We start from the raw sequence: 21,918 nt of genomic DNA, 5'->3' as shown, positions 1-21,918 counted from the left end.
TAAAGGATCCTGGTGCCTGCTACAACAAACATACACCAGGTTAACACTAGAACACTGTTAATGTTAAAAGGTGTAAACTGGAGGAATGCGACAACTGATTTAGCATCTGTGCCCCTCACTTGTGAATTCAAATGAAGGGTGGGAGATCTCTTGGGAGAAATGAGATCTTTGGTCTAAAGCAATTTTAAGAGACAGCAGGGTTTGTGCAGACCTTTGTGACAGGCCTGTTCAAACTAAAATGGTTTGGGGGACTTCTCAGAAAAGCTTATAATCTTGTAAATCTGCTAGTCTGTAAAAAGAGATAATTCCAATGGGTTTCCTCTTTATCACTATGACAACCACTTCCCTTCTTCCATAAAGGAAAGGAAGTGAGCACTGTGGTGGGAAGAACAGGGAACAACAACTTCCCCTACTGCTGCCACTAACCTGCGTTACATGATTTTGAGCACATGCACATTATTACGAGTCACTTAAAAACACAGAATAATTATTGCGTTCTGATCTCATAAACAAACTCTGTTTGCAAGTTCCAACTCAATCATCTTGCATTTAGGATTTAAAAATAATACTTTTAGAGTGCTTCCTGTGCCAGTCTTAGGAAATGGGTTATACAAAGAAGTGATTTAGTTATGCAATCTCTTTTATTTACACAGGCCCAGTTTCGACTACTTCATTCCACTAGTAGAACCCAGTGCAAGGACTCTTGCTAAAGCAATGTGGCTTCCCCCTTTTCCCAGCTCCCAAATCTGCTCTGGAATAACCCTCTTGGGAGAACTGTGCAGGAAGGAGGAGGGTAATCATTCTATCAGGCAAGCAGAAATACTTGCATGGATCTCGTTACAGGTAGGCAGCCATGTTGGTTTGCCATAGTCAAAACAAAATAAAAAACAATTAAAAAACATTTTAAAAATCCTTCCAGTAGCACCTTAGAGACCAACTAAGTTAGTTATTGGTATGAGCTTTCATGTCCATGCACACTTCTGAAACGGAAGTCACCAGACCCTTATATATAGGGTCTGAAACAGAAGTCACCAGACCCTTATATATAGTGAGAGGGTGTATGGATCTCCTTAGCCATTTGTTGAATCTTACCCAGTGAGCTTTCAAGACAATTACTTAGACAATATATGGCTAGTAGTAACAGTATAGAGCAATAGTGGCCAAACTTGGCCCTCCAGTTGTTTTTGGACTACAACTCCCATCACCCCTAGCTAACAGGACCAGTGGTTAGGGATGATGGGAATAGTAGTCCCAAAACAGCTGGAGGGCCAAGTTTGGCCACCACTGGTGTAGAGGGAGCTAATGTCAGCCACACAGCTGATTCCAAAACAATACGAACAATACGAACATGTCTGGGCTATCAAACAGAATATATTCATTTTCTATCAAAACTTTATATCAAAACAAAAATTTATGAAAGTACAAATTATACAGTTTCTGAAAAATCAAACTGTTGTCTGTATCGTTAAAGTTGACACAATGCCAATGAATACAGAAGGCATTCACAAGGAAAATCTCCAGATGTGCAATATTAAAACCTAATTTAACTCTTTTAAATATTTAAATTTAATCTAACTCTTTTGCACCCTTTACATTAACATTTAGTAATCAACCAATTGTTTGAGCAAACAATCATTCAAGGAAAGTGCCCTGAGAGCTACTTTATTGAAAATTTCAAGAAAGATAGCAGAATGTAATGGAATATGTGATTTTAATTTTCCAAAGCTTGAGGCTGAATTTCAGGCATTTCTAATGGTAACATATTGCAGTATTTTAGTGTTTGCACACTAAAAGTAAATACAATTAAATATTAATCTTAAAGCCTAAAAACTGGTAACACAGCTTCCATGTTATGGAAATTTCTACAGCAAGAAGACAAATCGGAGTCACTAAGAATAGATCATTCATTGTATTCTGACATGTTGCATGGCTTTTGCATCACTGTTAGCAAGTTACTTTAAAACCACTATTTCTACTTACTGTGAGTTAATATTTTGCCAAGATGTAGAAAGTTTACTCTTTCATAGAAGAAATGACACATTACATATAATGGAAATAATCCTTCAATTCTTGTCTAGCTACTTACTGAACACTGAGAGGTATCAATTCACCATATCCCTGTGCGGGTCACAACTCAGGGTACTTTGCACTGTGTTTTCTGGACCATTCTGAAGACTTCTGAATATTAGGACACAAGTCTTGCTGCTCCACACTAATGCAGGCCAGTGTTAGCAACTGAGATATGAAAGCTAAGAGCTAAATGGCACCTTAAACTTAGGTTATGGGCGCAACAACAGAATGTTTAGGTGCACTTTTAATGAATGAAATGAAGATAAAATATTATATTCATTTTTCACATGATTTAGTCCTCATCTGAAGACTGCAAAAAACAAAGCCATGCTTCCCCTGCCCACCCCTCTGCAGTTTTAACATGAAATCATAGCACAAATGAAATTCCTTGTCACAAAACGCATCTAGAGCAATGGGAGTTTCAAACGCAGCTGCAGGCTATAACTCCCTCAGTGCATTTTGGTTATGTATCAGAGTAGCTTAGTAAAACAAAAGGGTCCAGGTACATTAGCTACCTCTGCCCTACCATAAAGCAGAAAGGACAGAAATACAAAAATTTGAAAGGCAAATAACTCTATAAAAATTTGGCTTCCTTTAATATCACAGATTTGTTCATTAATTCATAAAAACCTTTAACACTGCAAAAATTACACTGTTAGGAAGTACAAGTTACCACATTAACACTACACATTAACAAAAGCTGTAGATTATTTGAAGTTTTCCATTGCCATGCAAACAAAAGATTTTATTTGAACGCAAACATAAATAAAACACATGCTGAATGCAATGTTCAAAACTCCCATTGTTCTAGGCGCATTTTGCGACAGGGAATTTCATTAGTGAGAACAGTTTCTGAGCTCTGGGCATAGTACTACGGCTAAGATTCCAGATTAAAACTGCATAGTGGAAGGAAAAGAAGACCTTTTTCTGCCTCCCCACCTCCAGCTACTCTCTGAAGACTGGAGAAGAAACCCTCTTAAGAATATTAGGGGGGTGGGCAGGGGAAGGACTAGACCATGTGAAAAATGAACATAATATTTTAGCTGCAGTTCATTCATTTTCAGCTTTGTATTCTTGTTATAAAGAATCACACCTAGACATTCCATTGTTGCGCCCATAACCTATGCTTAAGGTGCCGTTTAGCCCCTAGCTTTCATATCTCTGTTTCTAACACTGGCTGAATGTGTGAATTCTCATAAAGTTATTAATCTGTTCATGTGCAATGTTTATTACTACCATAGATCATTAGCAAGTTAACTCCCTCTCCACCTTACAAGATGTCAGGGGCAAGCTCCTAGTTAACAAGTTCAGCACATTATTCATGGTGACCCGGACACATTTGGAGCTCCCCAACCATTTGTTTTTTTAAAAAGAACAGGTAATTTATTATATTTAAGATTTTTATTGGCCTAACAATTAAAGACTCTGGGGTTGTGTCGCCAGAAATGTTAAGGATGGCTGAAAGTATTGCTTTTATTATATTTGTGACCATATTATCAATGGTTCTATTGTAAGCTACCAAGAATTTGACTGAAACTGGACAAACACTTATTTTCCAAAGTTAGGACCACATGTGACACCTCTCAAACTCATTTTCTCTAGTCTCCACCACTCTTCCAGTTAGCAAATGTGAGAAACTTCCCTACTGCCTTTGAACCAACAGCACCCATCTCAGCATAGAAGGAGAAGTCACTCAGAGTATTTTTCTACAAATACCCAAGCCACCTGGTTCTCTGGCAAAGATGCCTATCAGCACACAAATTACTGCCCCAATTTCTTCCTGAATATTGAGAACAAACGTAAGGGCTTTTGAATTTTATCCTGCTGAATTTCATAAAGTATATTCTCCAACACTGTACCACAAACATCATTGTGATGGCAATCTTCAACGCAAATAAGCCTAGATATTATTGTGAACTTTTAGAACCATTTTGGTTGAAACGTATACAAATATTGTAAAAGAAGTTTTTAAAATAAAACTTACAACATAAGCCCTCCCTCTCTCAAGGAGAAAAGGAAGCGGATGTTCTTTCTCTAAACTTTGGAGCAGCAGAAGTAGTGTGGATACTCTGCTATCCCCAAACTTGAGATTAGCCTTCCCACAATAAGCATTTATGAACATTGTGGTATGGACTTAGGGGCATTGCTGTTGAACTACCATGTAATCTCTCCCAGTACTCAATCAGTATCAACTCTTCTGGGATTTATGCCCATTAGTTAGACTCCTGCCTTCTGGGGCACCAGAAAACAAGTACTGTACATATTCACTCTGTTTTATCAGACAGCCTTCAGAAAGTTAAAGCATACTATCATTTCCTCTTCTCAATATTCTCTCCTCCAGGCTGAAAATATCCACTTCCTTAAACCTTTCTTATAAGGACTGTTTTCCATACCACTATCTTTCATTGCTCTCTTTTGAACCCATTTCAATTTTCCTAGATCATTCTTAAATTAAGGCACCCAGGGTTGCTCACAATGTACCAGATGAAGGCTGACTAGTGCAGAATAAAATGGAAACTAGTATTTCTGTTGACATGGAAACTTTCTGTTGACTATGATTCTATAAATGCCCCAAACTACATCAACCTTTCTTGCAGCTGCATCATGATACTGACTAAATTTCAGTCAGAAACCAACTACATTTTCGCATGCCCAATTGCTAACCCATAAAACACTTTATTGCTATACCTGTGAATCACAGGGGGGGAGGGGGGAGTTGGCCTACATTCATAACTTTACATTTGTTTCTGTTGAATTTCATTTTTCTTAGGTTTGGCCCAGTTTTTCATGCTATAAAGGTCATTTTGATCCTCCACCGCCCCCCGTCTTCTGAGATGTTTACTATTGCTCCAGAGCCCTCAAACACCCCACTCAAAACAAGTTGCTCACATTTCCCCTTTTGGAAGAAGACTGGAGGGGGGGGGAGTTCAGCAGATTCACATTTTCCTTGTCACCCATTCATCATCCTTACTGAGCTGTTGTTCTATAATTTCTCTCCTCTTCCTTTGAATATACCTTTAAAAGTTGTTTTTGTTCTTTTAGCATTCCCCAAAAGCACCAGCTTATTTCAAGTTTTAGTTTTCTTGACACCACCCCTACAACTTTGGGCCACTTATTTGTACTCACCCTTGCTTACCTGTCCTTCCACTTCTTTGTACCCTTTTATCTTCAGCTCCTTCCTAACCCTTTCTTCCAGCTACACTAGTTTCTTAACATCTCTCTCATTTCTCTTCTCCCCCCCCCCCCGGAATTGTTTGCAATTGTGCCGTTAGTGACCCCATCTTCAGGAATTCTCACCCACATTAGTCTGCTTTCCCCATTGGCATATCCAGCCATGGAATCCTACCCAGTGTTAGAAACTCAGATATATAAGCTAGGCACCAAATGGCACCTTAAACCTAGGCTATGGTTGCCACAACAGAATGTCTATTTGTCGGGGGTTTGACTAGATGACCCTTGGGGTCCCTTCCAATGCTACCATTCTATGATCTCAACTATACTACCTGACTGTAGCTTGCTCTTACTTGTCCTAGTATGCAATAAGGAGAAACACACCGTGGAAAAAGAATTAACTATAGACTAAGGCAGAGGTTTTTAAACTGTGGTCACCAACCTGGCACCCAGAAATCTCCAAGTAGTCACAACTGGACCAGCACTAGTAGTGAAACGCAACTGGGGAATTTCGAACACTGAACCTACCTAGCATTTTCTTGAACTTATTGAAATTCGTTTTCCTATAATCCAAAGATACCCGAGGATGCTCACTTTTGGCTTTAAATAATTTCATGAAATTCTACATTACAAGGTCACTTTTCATTAACCAACTCTTCCCTATTGGTTAAGATCAAGTCAAGTATAGCTGACTCCCTCATTACTAGACATTGCCTCAGTTTCTTCTGTACTGGCACTGATTGATTAGCGCATGTCCAAAAGATGCATGACATCCTACCCTACAAGTCACTAAAAGGGTGGGGTAGGACGCGCTTATACACACTCTGCTGAGGCACATAAGGGCTGGGAACGGAACCCCCACGAGAAATGGTTGTTGACTGTACCTTTAATGCTTGACTTCATGCTTACCTTCGGGTTACTGAATTGTGGCACAAGCTCAACTTATAGTATTTACCTCAAACAGGTAAATATTAGGGATCGATAATTAACCAACATAATCGCAAACTTCCAAAATGGAAGAGCCATATGTCTATTTCATTGCATGCAACTGCCCTCCTGGCAGAACTTACTCTTCTGCCTACAACATCTATTAAACACAGTACTGCTGTTTCAGATGACCTGTTGGTCATTCTCTTTCTAGAATCTGATTAGCCCTCAAGCCAGACAACTGCCACCCTCCTCACTTTCCCATTCTGGTTTACAACCAATGATTCTTAGCCATGAACACTAAGCCTGCTTCTTGTAATGTTTCTGGTACACTTTCTTGAACTGCTTTGAACATATATCTGGCACTGTTCATTTCCATCATGAGTCATACAAGAAACCATATACTGAATGCCATGTACACTTGTAGTAGCTTCATACCCAATAGCTAGAAACCATAGGTAACAAAGACAACCAACCTAGTCCCTATTATAATGAAGCCAAAGTACACATACAGGAATCGCCCCATTTACACGTGATCGACTCACACACTACCATGTATACACAAAGCACCAGGAAATAAATAAACCTGTAAATGGCAAGAGAGAGCTGGAGAAGAGACCCTCCCCAGATCCCAAAGAGGATGTAAAACGAGGAAGCCCCAAAAAGACTATAGGCACAGTGAGGCTTTGCTTAGGATGCTCAGCCTCTCAGTCTAACAGCTGGTGTGCGCAGTAGCAGCAGCCACTTTTCTGCAAGTCCTCCGGCCTCCAGCCGGCCCCCAAGCTTCAATTCTAGTTGTGGATATTTTTAGATACAGTATTTTTGATATGGATTGAAGAGAGAGCAGCAAAGAGGGCATTTAAAGGGTGTTTAGAGGGTGGTCCCCATTTTCTGTTATGAGCATGGGGGCCTGCAACATAAACCCCCGTCTAAGTGGGGGTGATATCTGTAACTGAATAATTCACATGTTTTTTACCCTTGCTTATCCATCTCTGTTCCCTCTTTCCTCCATGTCACTGCAAGCCCCTTGATAAAAGGATAATTGGTTGATTGATTAGAGTGGGGCAATAAGTTCCATACTGAAAAATATAAAATGTTAGATTGCAGTTCTAAGTTCAACCAATAGTTAACTTGTTTCAGAAACAACACAACCCAAGCAACAAGTAGTATGTGAGCTACTAGTTCTGAGCCAGCAGTGACTTTCCAAGCACAAAATGGAAAGCTGTGCTTGCCAATCAAAGCAGTCTACAACTCTTTTATACTTTACTTTTGGCCTCAGCAGCGCTATTTTCCAAGCAAATCATTTGCAGAGCTGCAGCTATTGGCCCAAACCAGTGTTGAATGACTTCTGACGCATCAGATATTCCTTTACAAAAGGAAAAGTAATTCCAGAGGCCTGTATGGTAACAGTTCACAAACTCTGGATTAGGACCCAGCCATTATTTGCACTAACCACCAAACCTTTCCCTGTCCCAAGTCCTCTACACTTTGGCAGAGCACTAAGGGAAGGGAGAAGAGTCAGAGCAGTATACTGTTTGATCATCCCACAAGCAGTCTGACTTTAGATACAGGCAAACTCCCATTTACATGGCAGTAACATTCCAAGGCACTGCACATATCAGTGAAATTGTGTATAATTGAAACCTATTTTAAAAGCCTGCAAACACTCATTCGAGCCTTTTAGTGGCATTTTTTTGAAGTTTCCGGGTCACTTCCAGGTTCGGCAGGTGAGCGTATAGCCGTATACACTGTCACACACATATTGAATGGGGGGCTGCCAGTATACCATCTACAGTACAGTGGATAGGACATATTTACAAGGACTTCTGAGAATCTAGCTAGCAAAATATTTAAAGTACTTGTTGCAGCGACCAAGTTAAACCCACAAGTGGATAGGATTAGTTTGTTAATATTTCATGAAGTTTTATCAAATATCTAGAACTCAGGACCAGGCAAGAACTGGAACCACAGAAACATGCATTTGTAGGCTTAGAAAGTACGTTTAAGTTATAGTAGCGTCATTTTTTATGTTGAGGCAAGAACATCCACACACAAGACATTCTCAATACATTAATTCATCCAAAGAATGGAGCACTTAGTACTTTACTTCATCAATTTACTATCACTCAAGAAGGCAAGTGATGCTACAAGGAATTGTAAAAAGGCCTGCACTGTTACCCATTCAGCCAGAGCAGCAAATGTAACAAGACCTTTTCATCAGGCCCCCACAAAGGGGAAATAAATCTCAGCATTGTTTGCACCAGGTAACTTGCCTGCTATCTCTGCAGGAAACGATAGGCTAGACATCCAAACAAAAGCATGTAATATTGCAAAAGAAAAAATTGGGGAGAAATTTCATCACAACCAAGATTTTAAGGGAAATAGCTGGTATTTAAAATGCACAGTTCTTGCACAAGTTCTTTCCAAGAAATTAATGTATTTTGGATTTTAGATGAACTGCTACAGAATGTATGCACATACAAAAATGTTTTAAGTTAAGGAAAATAAATTCATACATATCATTTCTGAATTGGCAGAAGTCTTGTTACCAGTGCAGAAAAGTGTCCACTGCACAGGTGTAGTAACTTCTTGTGTAATGACACCACTGTAATTCAGTCATGAAAGGCCCTGCAGAAAGGCTGCAGAGTGGGGTGATGGCAGAAGATCATGAAAGTAAGGGTAATTAGCATTACCATATGTGCACGAAAACCTTAATTTCCCCCTCTTTCAGGGTATAAAGACACAATCACAGCTGTAATGGAAATAAATATTAACACCAACTGCCAAGGCCCATAAATGTAACAGCTCCAATAAAACATAGGCACACAAAATAACAATATGATACCATTTACTGACACTCCTATAACTACAAATCACAATGTAAAAGTAGTTAAAGAACTACAAGCAGACTGCATACTCAACAAAAGACAAATAGACTGCAGAAGGGCACAGGACAGCAATCAGTTTGCATCAACACGAATACTTGTGAATCAACAACCCTTTGCAGAAAAGCTATAGAACTGGGTTGGTTTAAAAAAAAACCAGAAAAAGCAGCATAAGCCACAGGACGTAAAGAACTTGACATGGGGACCCAAGTGTTGGACTATGGTAGCAGTATTATTGTAGTTTTAACTTCTACACTTCACAATTTTCAGCATTTTTACAAAATGGTAAGTGACCCTATTTCTAAGGAGACACTTTTTTATCCCAATCTCATGACAAAGCAACCCAACCTACTTGGCGGGGGAACCATGTTATTTTCTGTTCTCTTGCCCCAAGACCTATCTAATGGACATACTGACATCCTGCTTAAACTGCAGTATTAAATTCATATACTTGAAAGTAAGCGTCATTAAATTTAAGGACTTGCTTCCAAGTATATTTTGGATCCACGTGTTAATTAGGCAAGCAGAGTCCCACTGACCTCAACTGGACTTGGAACTGTAAGCATCCAAGCTGAGCATACATTGAAAATAATAAAAGACAAAATATTTGAATAGTTAAACTTTTATGCAAGTTCTCTCTCAGATATGCTTTTCTTAATAAAAAGAAGAAAATTTTAAAATACACTGAAATTTCATAGACACATACTTCCTGCTGAAACATGACAATTTACCAGCTTGACAAACAAGAGTTCTAAAGACATAAAAATACAAATGAGAACAAAACTGCAAGTATTCCCTGTAAAAGTTGTATATACTAGGTTTACAACAAAAATACCAAGGTTTTCAACTATCTTTGAAAGTCAATATAAGAGAATATTCAAGACATGATACTTGAAACTGCCATTTCAATAATAACTTTTAAAATGTCACTTTAGAAAACCTTTTCACTAAAGTGTTACCAGATGTCTTAAATGACTTTTGTCCTACCTAGTCAATAAACGACCTGTTACTCTTCAGAAACTGTTATGAAACCTGCTACCATCCCACAAAAGAATGCATATTCTTGACTATTGTCACAGATAGCTATTTCTTACTCCAGATACTAGCATTTATAATATTGATCTTGTAACAATTCCAGCATTTTGAAACAACTATGAGTCATGATAATATAGGATCCTCTTATTTCCCCAAGGAAATGTATCCCATCTTTTCATTTCACAATGAAGTACTCAAAGCAGATAAAGGTGACATTGTAATGTGAATATATCATAATGTTTATGATTATGTTCTAACAAGCAAAGAATTTATTTGTTTTCCCATGACTGGTCCTCTAAGATGCTGGCCTTCTGTAATAGGAAAACATTATTAGAAGGGTAAATTCAGAGAGACATTGAACAGGCTGCAAGTGAAGCAAAGACAAAGAGTAACACAGAAGATATTTGTATGTTTCTGCCTTAAAACCTATTTATGAAAAGCATAGGAGGGGGGAACCAAGTAAGTTTAAAAGATGAAGGAACTTATTGCAATCTTTTAAGTATGCTTTTATAGTACAGCCAAAACATTATTTGGAAGAAACATCAATTGATTTTAAATGGATATACATCCAAAGAAGTATTTGTAACACTTTAAGTTGGAAGAAAGTCTCAATTCAAAATCAATGGCATTGGCTTCCAAGTAAAAATGTTTAGAGTAAGTGTGCGTAATTTTTTCAATCAACACATGAAAAAATTATCTTGCAACTTATTCCACATTATAGTAATATAATTTTGTTCAAAACAATTCATAAATTTCAGTTATATGTCACCTTCAGCTCCTGATGTGATGGAAAATATTTTTTCATATTGTAATACCTAGTTGAACCTAATTTTCAAAATAATGTTCTTAACCACTTTAGGAGATTTCAAAGAGCAGAATGAGAAAGCATTTCATAAATAACTTCAGAAATTATTAAAGCTGATTGCTGCTATTAGTAATTGATATTCAGTGATTCCTTATTTTTTTAAAGGACTGTGTAATGTTTATGGATTTTTGTGTTTTTTATCTATCTCCTTTCTTGTAAACCACCCTGTGCCTTTTGTGCAAATCAACCAAATAAAATCTGCATTTTCTAAGTTTTATCCACAATTTCCTGAAGTGATGTACATATTATTAAAACTCTAAGTCCAGAACTCTTAAAACCCATTTTTCCAAACATTTCTTCTTAGCTATAAATGATAAAAGCTAAATAGAACATAATTAGAAGACATTTGCAAGCATAACTTGCAGCACAAAAACCTGATGAACTTAAATGATATTGGGGCCATGTCTTCACACAGTAGATAGTGACAACTGTATTGAACCACACACCCACTTTTAAGTCTGTGTTGAAGTCCATTCAAATATTATTTGTATCAATAGCGTATGTTAAATATACGGTGCAAAATTAGGATGCTGAAAGAATAGCACACTACTTCATGTCTTTTAAGACTGCAATCCTAAGCAGTTACCTGGGAGTAGGTGCCACTGAACTCAGTAAGGCTTGCTTCTAAGGAAGCATGCATAGGACTGTTGTGTGAGTAAAGTTTGAGGTGTCTTGAAAATCCTTTGTTGTTGTTTAGTCATGTCCGACTCTTCATGACCCCTTGGATTCTTTACTGCATATGTCACCCAATCCTCTGCATGCTTATTCAGAAGTCCCACTGAATTCAATGGGCTTAAGTCACAATTGTATATAGATTTGTAACTCTCCAGTCCCTTTTCTATGTACATTAGGACACATTTTGTACATGGTCTGAAAATAACTACCCCAATAACATTAAAACTAAATTCATCAAGTAAATTTGCTGTGACTGCACACCTCTCCATTAAAATCAATGGGAGCCCAGATGCTAATTATATCAAGGTAAAATTGCAGCCTAAAAATGCTTAAGCATTTCACAAAGCAAGCCTGTGTTCAAAAAGGAACTATGTCGATTATTCATACAACATATCTAGGAGATATATTCCCGAGTTTGGAAAAAAAGGTCTTTTAAAAAAAAGACAAACAAGATAATTTGAATTATAACGCATATTTTGCACAATAACTAAAATGTAAGGGGTTTTAAACCACCAGGACTACACAAAGAACCAGAATATAATCTTCTGGAAGCTAACGGAGAAAGGGTGTTGAATTCTGAGGGCTTATCCGGCAACACGACGGCCTTACTGGAAACCAGGAGTGCAGCCATGACACAGCCCACCTGCGCCCATGACAATAATGTTTACAAGGAATGCGAATGCGCTGGGCCTGGCGGTTTGAGACCGGATTTAGAAAGAAAGAGCTTGAGCAGGGCCTTATTTCCTGGCGTAGCCCAGGCCTACACGATTCCAATCACTCCACCTCAGTAATGGCGTTTGGCGTGAAGTGAAACGAGACTCAAAAGGAACTAAACGCCGGGCGAAGCTGTGCCGGGAGCCCCTTCCCTCCGCCCCCCTCCTTCGCCCCGTTCCCCCGGCTACTTGAGAAAGGGGGTCAGGCGAGAAGCCGGCCAGCTCTGCGGGGCCGTGTTTCCCCCTCCCAGGGACTGCGGATACCGGGCGTGCGCGCCCCATTCTCCCGCAAGGCCCAGGACAGGCCGGGCAGAGAGAATGAGGAGTCGTCAGCCATTTTCCCTTCTCACTCCAAAACACACCGACACACGCACGGGCAGGCATTTCCCAACCCCCCAAGACACGCTGACACACACGGCGAGGCGCCCCCACCCCGCAGGTTCAGCCCCCTTGTTTTCCCCACAGCGTGGCCCCCCTTCCTCCTAGCCCCCCACCCTGCCGCCGCCGCCGGCCATGGCAGCCCCAGCGCCTTCCCCAGCTCGCTCACCCCCACACAGCGTCCCCTGTTTCCGCTGCTGCTCCTCGCGCTAGTGCCGAGGCCCGCTCCGCTCCCGGGCGCCGCCGCCGCCGCTGGCTCTGCTGGCGATGAGAGGAGGAGGAGGAGGCTGCAGCGGGTGTGGCTGAAGAGTTTCTCATCCCAGGCGGCTGCAGCCGCAGCAACCAGCGGGGCTGTGTCTCATGCCGGGCAGGAGTCGAGTCGCTGCCGTTACTACTGCTCCCAGGGAGCCGCCCGACACGCCGCGAACTGGGCCGAGTCTCCTTTCCCTTCCCTTTTAGTTTTGCGTCACCAGCTGTTCGGTGGGGCCGCCGCTTCCCGGCGACGGCCGCAGTGCTGGGCGCCCAGAGGCAAGGCCCGAGCCCGCTGCGCTCTGCCTTGGCCAGGAAGCTCCGGCTGGGCTGGGCCTGCGGGGCTCCGTCGCTCCCAGTACGGAGGAGCCGATATGCGCCTAGTGCCTCGGAGGAGGGCAGGGGAGCAGGAGGAGCGGGGAGGGGGCGACGAGACGGGGCTCCTCTCTTCGGCGAGGCAACGGAGGAGAGCCCGGCTGCGGAAGAGGAGGGGACGGAGAGCAGCGGCGACGCGAGGCACAGGCGCGGCGGAGACGGTGTGTCTGTGTCCCGGGCAATATGGCGGCTCTAGCAGGGTTCGGCCAGCAGCAGCAGCAGCGGCGGCGGCGCAGACTCCGACTCAACGCAGCGGCGCCGGCCCCGCCACCCAAACAGCGTCCGCGGCGGCGAGCGTGACCCCCCTCCCTTTCCTGCGTGTCAGGCAGTCCGTCACTCCCACTTGCCCCCTTCCGTGTTCCCGAGGCTGAGCAGGCACCAGTTTACGCCTTGCCTTGTATGGGCGGAGAGCAGCGGGGACGGGGGTCGCTGCTGCTGAGGGGGCGATGTGTGTGAGGGGGGGCTTTCTCCCTGGTGGGGGGGAGGGGGCGGAGCGGCGCCCGCGTTGGTGAGGGACGGGCGCTGACGGCGGCCGAGCGGGGCCTGGCTTAAGCTGGGCCAGGCCGCGCTCACTGAGGCGGGGGCAACTAGCACGGCCGTTTCATTTCGGTTGGGCTCGGTTTTGGCTCCATTGTGACCCGCGGTGCGAAGAGCGCCGCCGCGGAGAGCCCTGATAATGACGTCACCTTTTCGTGCTTGGAGGGGGGGAAAGAAACAGAATTGACCCTCCCCTTCCTCTCCCCTCCCCTTCCCCTCCGTCCCAGGGGCCAGCCAAAGGCTGACGCGTGGGTGGGGCGGCAAGAGAAAGAGGGAGAAAGGAAGAGAAGAGAAGCTCCGGCCGGGCTGCTGAAGAGAGGGGGAAATGGGATTCAGTTACAGCGGCTGCAAACCTGGGGAAACTGAGCAAGAGCCCTTTAAAAGCCTCGGGGCGTTATCGGCTGGAGCGTCCTCTCACTGCGCGGGCTGGAGAGACAGGCGTTGCGCATCATCATCATCACCGCCAGAGGAAATTATTCTGCACATCTCCGTCGTCTGGACAAAACCACCGGAAACAGCTCTGAAGAGAGCAGAAGTAGTGCTGGGTGTAAAAGAGCCGAGAGGAGTGCTGTTGCTGTGTTCTGCCAGGTTGAGAGGACTCGTCCCTCTTTGTTACTATTATTATTTTAAAATAATAATAAGCAGTGGGACGTCTGCCTCATCTTGGCAAGATGCATAAATGTCTCCGAACTAATTTGTACTCAGCACTTTTAAATTTCACAGACTCCTTACGTTCTTAGACCTGGCAAAAATATGTTACATATAGTGGCTCACGTTTCATTGCTAACCTTACTGTTTTGGCTTTACCTCACACCCATTGCGCTTTTTATTCTGTAGCTTATGGTGTTATTTTGTTATCTTCCTGGACATGAGTTGGAATTAAAAACATCTTGCTAGTTGGAATGCACGTGCAGGGATTCCATTCAGTGATTTTATTTAATATTCAAGTAAACAGAAGCTGGAATAACTTTTTCAAATACCTAAACCATAGTAAGATGTGAATCAATAACTTCAAGCAAGAAGTGTCTGCTAAGAATTGCACTTGGAGTCCATACTCACCTGTGTCTGCTGGAGGGTAGAGTCCCACCAGCAGGAATACCTTATAGTGTTTCCCTATCTGTTCAATATGGTGATCAAGTGTCCTGTGTTTTTCAACTGCTCACTGAACTGTTCTACACATGAGGGCTTCTACCCTGAGGGCTACCCTCATTTCTGTCATTAATTTGCATGCTTTCTTCATAGTTTTTGAAACAATTAGGTAGCTGCTCTCTCTTATACCTCTGGCACCTGGTTGCAGAAAAAAAAGATAGTTTTTGGCATGAACTGAATAGAAACATAAGATTATGGTGCAATACAGCCTAGACACCACTATACCATAAAATCTAAACTACCTCCCCACAGACCCTTAGAACATTTTCATAGTTCTAGTTTTCTGCTAGTAAACTGGATTCTAAATCTAGAGGACACCTGCAAATGGAAACATTTACACCATTTGACCATATATATATATAGCAGTGGGACGCGGGTGGCGCTGTGGGTTAAACCACAGAGCCTAGGACTTGCTGATCAGAAGGTCGGACCGCTCCAACGGGAAGGTAAACTGTGTTTCTGTGCGCTGCTCTGGTTCACCAGAAGTGGTTTAGTCATGCTGGCCACATGACCCGGAAGCTGTACGCCGGCTCCCTCGGCCAATAAAGCGAGATGAGCGCTGCAACCCCAGAGTCGGTCACGACTGGACCTAATGGTCAGGGGTCCCTTTAACCTTACCTTTATATATATAGCTCAAAATCTCATTTAGATGTCTTCCCTCTCCTCCCACTTAAGGATTTGTTTTGCAACAAAAGATTGGCAGTAGAAGGTTCATGACTTAGAGCAGGACAGGTGAGGGCAATGAGGACAGGCCTGGAGAATCTGTAGCCCTCCAAATGTCATTGGACTCCCAACTTACATCCCTAACTGTTGGCCATGATAGCTAGGGCTGATGGGAGTTGCAGTGCAACAACATCTGGAAGCCTACAGGTTCCACACTGGCTCTAATTAAGGATTTTGCTATACAGTAATCATTTTTTAATTGGTCACAATACAGCACTAATTCAAGCATATTTAATTTCATTGAAATTAGTGAGCAAAAGCATTATGAATTGTGTTAGGCCATGGCCTTTGTGATTTTTATAGCATCCTATGTGAAACAGCTTTGTTGCTTTATTTTCCCACATTCATGAGTTTTAATACCTGGCAAGGGCTGGACTGGCGCAGTGGGTTCTGTTGACCCTGGGCGGCAAAAAAAGAATGCAATGCCACTGCCAGCAGCCACAGCACCACTAGCTAGGCTGGTGTAATTATGTCATAAAATAGTCACAACCCTACACTCCCAGCAGCAAAGTAGAAAGAAAAACAATACCAAAAGAAATGAGATAAAGTAGCAACATTAACAGGCATTTCCACAGCCTCCACAAGTCCATCATCACCCACCATCACTGATGACCACCAAATAGTATCTATGCACGGAAGACACCAAACACATTGGTGTAATGGATGTCATGATGATGTGTTGTTACAGCATCCATTCTGCATCTCCTCCAGTGCATGATGGATTAACACACTGAGAAGAATTGCTCATTCAGGAGCCTCCATGGCTCATTGTTTGGAGGACAGCTGTTAACACAGCCACAAGCTCCAGTTTTTTACTTAGGGGCTTGAATCCCACCAAAAAAGTCAGTAGCAGCCTTCAAGTATCCCATTTGATGGGAAAAGTCAGGGCAATGGGTGCCATTCTCGTAGTAGTGGTAGTATTAGTAATTAATTAATTAATTAATAAGAAATAGCAGCAACGATTCCTATAGTCCAGAGGACAGAAGGACAACACATTGAACCTGTAGGCAACAGGCCTTCTCCTAAAGGGCTCAGGCCCCACAGCAGTGAAGATGATTCTGCACTCAATGTATTTGTGTTGGTGTCTGTAAAGTAGGGTTGCCATATTTCAAAAAGTGAAAATCCGGAGACAAAAGTTGGGTTGTCACATGTCTGGATTTTCCCAGACATTTCAGTTGAAACACATAAACAAGGAAGAATGCACTACAGTAGCAAGCTTACAGTAGACAATACTTGCTAGTAGCTCTGTGAGAAGATGCAATTGCAAGAGGATGGTTTGGTTCAAACTCATTAAAAATGTAAATGTGATCTCCACAAGGCCAAATGTATCTTTTGAGTGACTTGCTGGCAATCACATGGGAAAAAGCAGAAGCAATAGGAATAGAACCTGGCTTCCTTCCAGAAAAAGAGACTCTTAACTACACAGTTGCAAGCACAGGAAGATGTTCCTTATGGGGTTTCTGTGCATTGCGGTCCTTTTACCAAAGTTCCAACTTGTAGGTTCTTAACTTGATAAATACAGATACAGAATAATGTAGCCTCATGCTATGTGGTCTTGTCCCATGAGCTATGTTCCCTTGCTGGGCCTTCTATACCCTTGTTAGGATTGGCCAAAGTTAGTCAGAATCCTATCTTCTTATGTGGCTGAGGGGGGAGATCTCCAGATGTAGCATACTGCTAGTACAGAAGCATTGCTACACCCTGTGTAAAATGACTGTGCCAGATTAACACTTTCTTTTGCCAGCAAAAGGAGATTTATAAACAACCCTCTCCTTGTCCAGTAGAAGTAATTTGTTATGATCCTGCTGTAATTTACTTGAATAGGTTTAAGAGGTTAAATGCCACACTCCAGGGCAAAACACTTTTCACTAAACACTTTCATGAGAATACTTAGCAGGCCTCAAACCTTCCACCCAGTACACTCAATGAGCATGTTCCAACTATAGTTAAAAACACAAATCCAAGGAATGTAGTAGCTCTGTGCTTGCATTGGGTTATTTTTTATTGTTTTGAATCATGGGTAGAGCTTAGCAAAATGCCTTTTTTAACCCCCTGCCTGACACTTCTTACCTGTTTGGTCCAAGCTTCATTTTTTAGTCATACCAACACATTTTGCATTTTGACTTTTTATATTTTTACTTTACGTAAAGAACAAAGCCAAACCAAATGTAAGTAAAAATTGCAGATGCAAGATAATGGTTGAGGCCTCATATTCAGCTAGCAGCAATTTTTTGCTCCCTGAAGAATATGATTTACAATAGCTTCTTTCATGATGATTATACAATGCTGCCTGCTGTCCAGTATGATCCAGAGTAAATACAATGCATCTCATTCTAATCTGAAATGCATTTTTCCCCTGTTACAATAATTGTACATAGGAGGCACACCATGTGTGCTGGCAGATCCCTAGTACCAAATCGTCATGTAATTTGCCACTCAGTAACTAGTCTAGCTGTGGAATCTAGAGGACCTTGGAACAAGTATTTTATATTAGTGTCTAACAAACTCATAGTCTCCTTAATAATATGATGTGATGTCAGAGGCAAAAAGTATGGAATGCTGACCAGATGTTTGCTGCTTCTGACCCAAATTCAGAAAGAGCAAATACACACGAGTTGACAAAGATCAAGTAAGGAACTCCTGCAGAGGCTGACATTCTGTGCTCATCCACATTGTCGTTTAATGTGGATAATAAGCTTCCTGTACCTCCACTAATTCTCTGTTGTCCATATGATGTTCTCTTCCAAACCACCATCTTCCCACACTATCCTCTCCCACAGTCAGGACTTTCTCATATGAGGGATACTGCAAAAAGGAGAGGAAATGAGAATATCCGGACTGAGGAGGAGGAAAGTGTGGGAAGGGGGTTATTTGGTGGAGATCATCAGATTGATAATAATGGAAAATTAATGAAGGTACAAGACTGTGCACGTTAAATGATAGTATCCATACTGTGGGTAATGCTGAACAAATTTAAAACACAAAGACACTTTGTTTCAGTGATGGAGATGATTAACTGCTAAAACAGACTGTCCAGGGAAGTTTGTGAATTTACCATCGCATGACACCTTCAGCTCATGATTGCAAGACACCTGAATAAATTTGCTTTTGTCAATCATCAAATTTTTGTTTCAGGTGCATAAAGCACCTTTTAATCCATCTTGATCCATCTTGCTGATACTTAGCCTACACTAAATATTGTTGTGGAATTAGCAGTGCCTGCTTGTTTCCTCCTGTTGCATTCTTATAACGTCTTCCTCCGTTTATATACTGTAAATAAACAGATGTCTGCAAAGTCACCCTCGGTCCTCACTCCTCCCAAAGGAAGTGCCAAACCTAAACAAAACTTTCCACTTTGCAATATAAATGAAGTATGAAGAGCTATCAGATGAGCTTGTGTTTTAAACATATTGTTACAAATTTGTGGGTGACTGCAGACTCCCCAAAAAATGATTAAAATATGCCTGACAATGCTCACACTTTCTAAAAAGAGAACAGAAAAGAAAAGGAACCACCCAGTTTATAGAGCAGGGTTCGGGGGCCTGTGGTCAGGAGCATCTACATTAATTTTTACAGGGTAGGTAGGCAAACAAAATAAAACGTAGTTAGCTTCAGTGAGTAGATCTGTCACAGCTGGTAGAACTGGTGATGGAGCAGTGGTGAGGTTGGGGTAGACCTGGCCTCTGAGAAACTTGTATTCCAGGCCCACCTTTACATTGCTATCTATCTATGGCAGGGGTAGGGCCACATTCCCAAATTAAGAGCCTTCTGGGGGCCACATGCCAGTGGCGACTGGGACCAGAGGCATTGGAGATAGTTCTTACCTTTATAAGTAGGCTACATTCGAAGCACACAACAGCAAGGTGTTTCTCTTATACAGCTTCCATCCATCAAACAAACATAATAAGGCCAGCGTTGAAGATGCTGGGACATTTTGCTTTGTAATCCTAGAGATTTCTTCAAAAACTCACACACACATACTGGAAGATTTGAATCTCCATGCAGTCCCACCAGATATGATGGTAGGTGTGTTAGATACCAGCCATACAAAAGCTTTAAAGACAGTTCCCTGGTTTGTGTCAATATTGACTTAAAGAGTCCACAACCCATCAGCTGGTCCTCTTTGTCTACCTAAATCTACAATTTAATTTCCCAATCTCATTGCTTGAGCTTCAAATCTATCAATTCCCAATAACATCTTATAAAAAGAGGATACTGTGCCTTTACCTGCTCCATCAGAGTTCAAAAACCATTTATCAAAGCTAGTTAGGTCCCTTGTTGCTTATGCAACCCCCCCCCCCCCCGCCTGAGGAATGAGTAGAGTTGCTGCCTGCTTAAAGAGACAAAACAGTGTATGTACCCTAAACTTCCTTTCAATTACCTTTATAGAGATAGGAAGATGGACACCAATAAAAAACAGTTACAAAATATTCAGCTGTTTGTACATGCATATATTGCTTATGTTCTAAAACATTGGAAGTTGGCTCTCATTTTTCTCACACAAAGGCATGTACTGTAACTGTAAGCAGAAGAAGAGATGAACATAGCATAACGGAACTTTCCTAGTACAAGAAAGAAACTTGGATAGAGAGTGTGATGTGATCCTTTAGTACTCCACTGAAGAGCCTACAGAGTGTCTGATAAATCTGATAAATAGAGTTGGTGTGAGAATTAAATGCATGAGAGGAAAGAGTTATGGAAGTGCAGTCAATAAATGTCACAAGAGGAATATTCTGAAGACTACAGTGGTACCTCTGGTTACGTACTGAATTTGTTCTGGAGGTCCGTTCTTAACCTGAAACTGTTCTTAACCTGAAGCACCACTTTAGCTAATGAGGCCTCCCGCTGCTGCCGCACCGCCGCCGCGCAATTTCTGTTCTCATCCTGAAGCAAAGTTCTTACCCCATGGTACTATTTCTCGGTTAGCGGAGTCTGTAACCTGAAGCGTATGTAACCCGAGGTACCACTGTAATTCCCCTTCCATAGGCAAGCCAAACACACATTTGTATTTGCTTGATGAGTATCTGACTTGAGGGTGAGAAGAAAAGAAACTACCTACTTTGATGCACACATCATGAGTATTTTCATTTTAATTGCACGTTGCACATATTTTAAAATATTAGTCCCACTCATGCTTTAAGCTGTACTATTTTGGGATAAATTGTTTTCTACTGCCGAGAGGAACCCCCCCCCCTTTTTGGTGGAAATCCAGAAATGCACATAGCAATTGAAATGGTTTTGTGGGTTTTGTTTTTGTTCTAATAGCAACATTTGGAAGGCTCCCATCCAAAAATCAGGCTATGCTGCGAACCATCTTTATTGAGAAAATGCCTCGTAATGTTCCCTCCATTCTTGGAAACAAAGCTTCTTTTTAGATTAAGACTGCAAAAACTGGTCACAGTACATTGCCTCAGGAATCTTGCTGGATGTTTTTCTCAATCACAGATGTTAATGAAGGGATTGTGGGAGTCTCAAGCAAAGGATCCATATAATGATCCTGAAGACTGCTTCTATTCAGTAGCTCCCATTTCGTTTCACTGCTCTGTAGTGACTCATGTTTCTGAATGCTTAGCTCACAGGGAAAATACAGCTGGAGCAAGACAGCTCTCCACAGAGTTACATGCTTGCAGCTCCATGACAGTCCAAAAGCTTATTGTACTTGGAACACTGAGAAATAACTTATACAGTGTGGAAAATTATTTTGCTCTGCAGAGCTGGCCACGCTCTACATACTTGTGAGGCCTTGTCTGAATACTTGGGAGGCCCTGGGCAAGTTATTCACTCTCAGGGTGAAATTAGATTTGATGAAAACCACTACCACCCTCAGAATGTGGGGAATGGAGCTGGGTCTCTTGAACGGTAAAATGAGCACATACAAAAGGTCTGCCTCACTCACTTCCGACCCATTTGCTCTAGGGCCAATGTTCTCTCCTTCTAGCTCTAATGCCAGAAGTGAATCAGGCACAAATAAAAGTCTGAAGAGAGGAAAGGCATGGGAGAGCTCAGTGTTCAGCACCCCTCACCACATGCCGTCCTTTTCTGTTTTAAGTAAAACCACACATCCACCTTCAAACCGCATGGCTCTCCCCAAACAATCCTAAGAACTGTAGTTTTCACCTCATGGAGCTATAATTCCCAGCGCTCTTAACAAACTATGGTTCCCAGG

General features: G+C 42.0%; 1 protein-coding gene across 1 annotated transcript in view; it reads right to left on the bottom strand.

Annotated features, from left to right (window-relative positions):
• Positions 1-14,782, bottom strand: part of USP9X (ubiquitin specific peptidase 9 X-linked) — a 65,452-nt gene extending 50,670 nt beyond the window's left edge. The window contains exon 1 of the mRNA XM_083612476.1: positions 12,889-14,782. The gene's annotated coding sequence lies outside the window, so the exon portion shown is untranslated. The remainder of the gene's footprint in view (positions 1-12,888) is intronic.
• Between the last annotated feature and the right edge of the window lie 7,136 nt (positions 14,783-21,918).

The sequence above is a fragment of the Podarcis filfolensis genome (genome assembly GCF_964270895.1).
Source record: "Podarcis filfolensis genome assembly, chromosome: 4".
NCBI classification, from domain to species: Eukaryota; Metazoa; Chordata; class Lepidosauria; order Squamata; family Lacertidae; genus Podarcis; species Podarcis filfolensis.
Note: the sequence above shows the minus strand (reverse complement) of the source record. Positions and strands in the feature narration are given on the sequence as shown.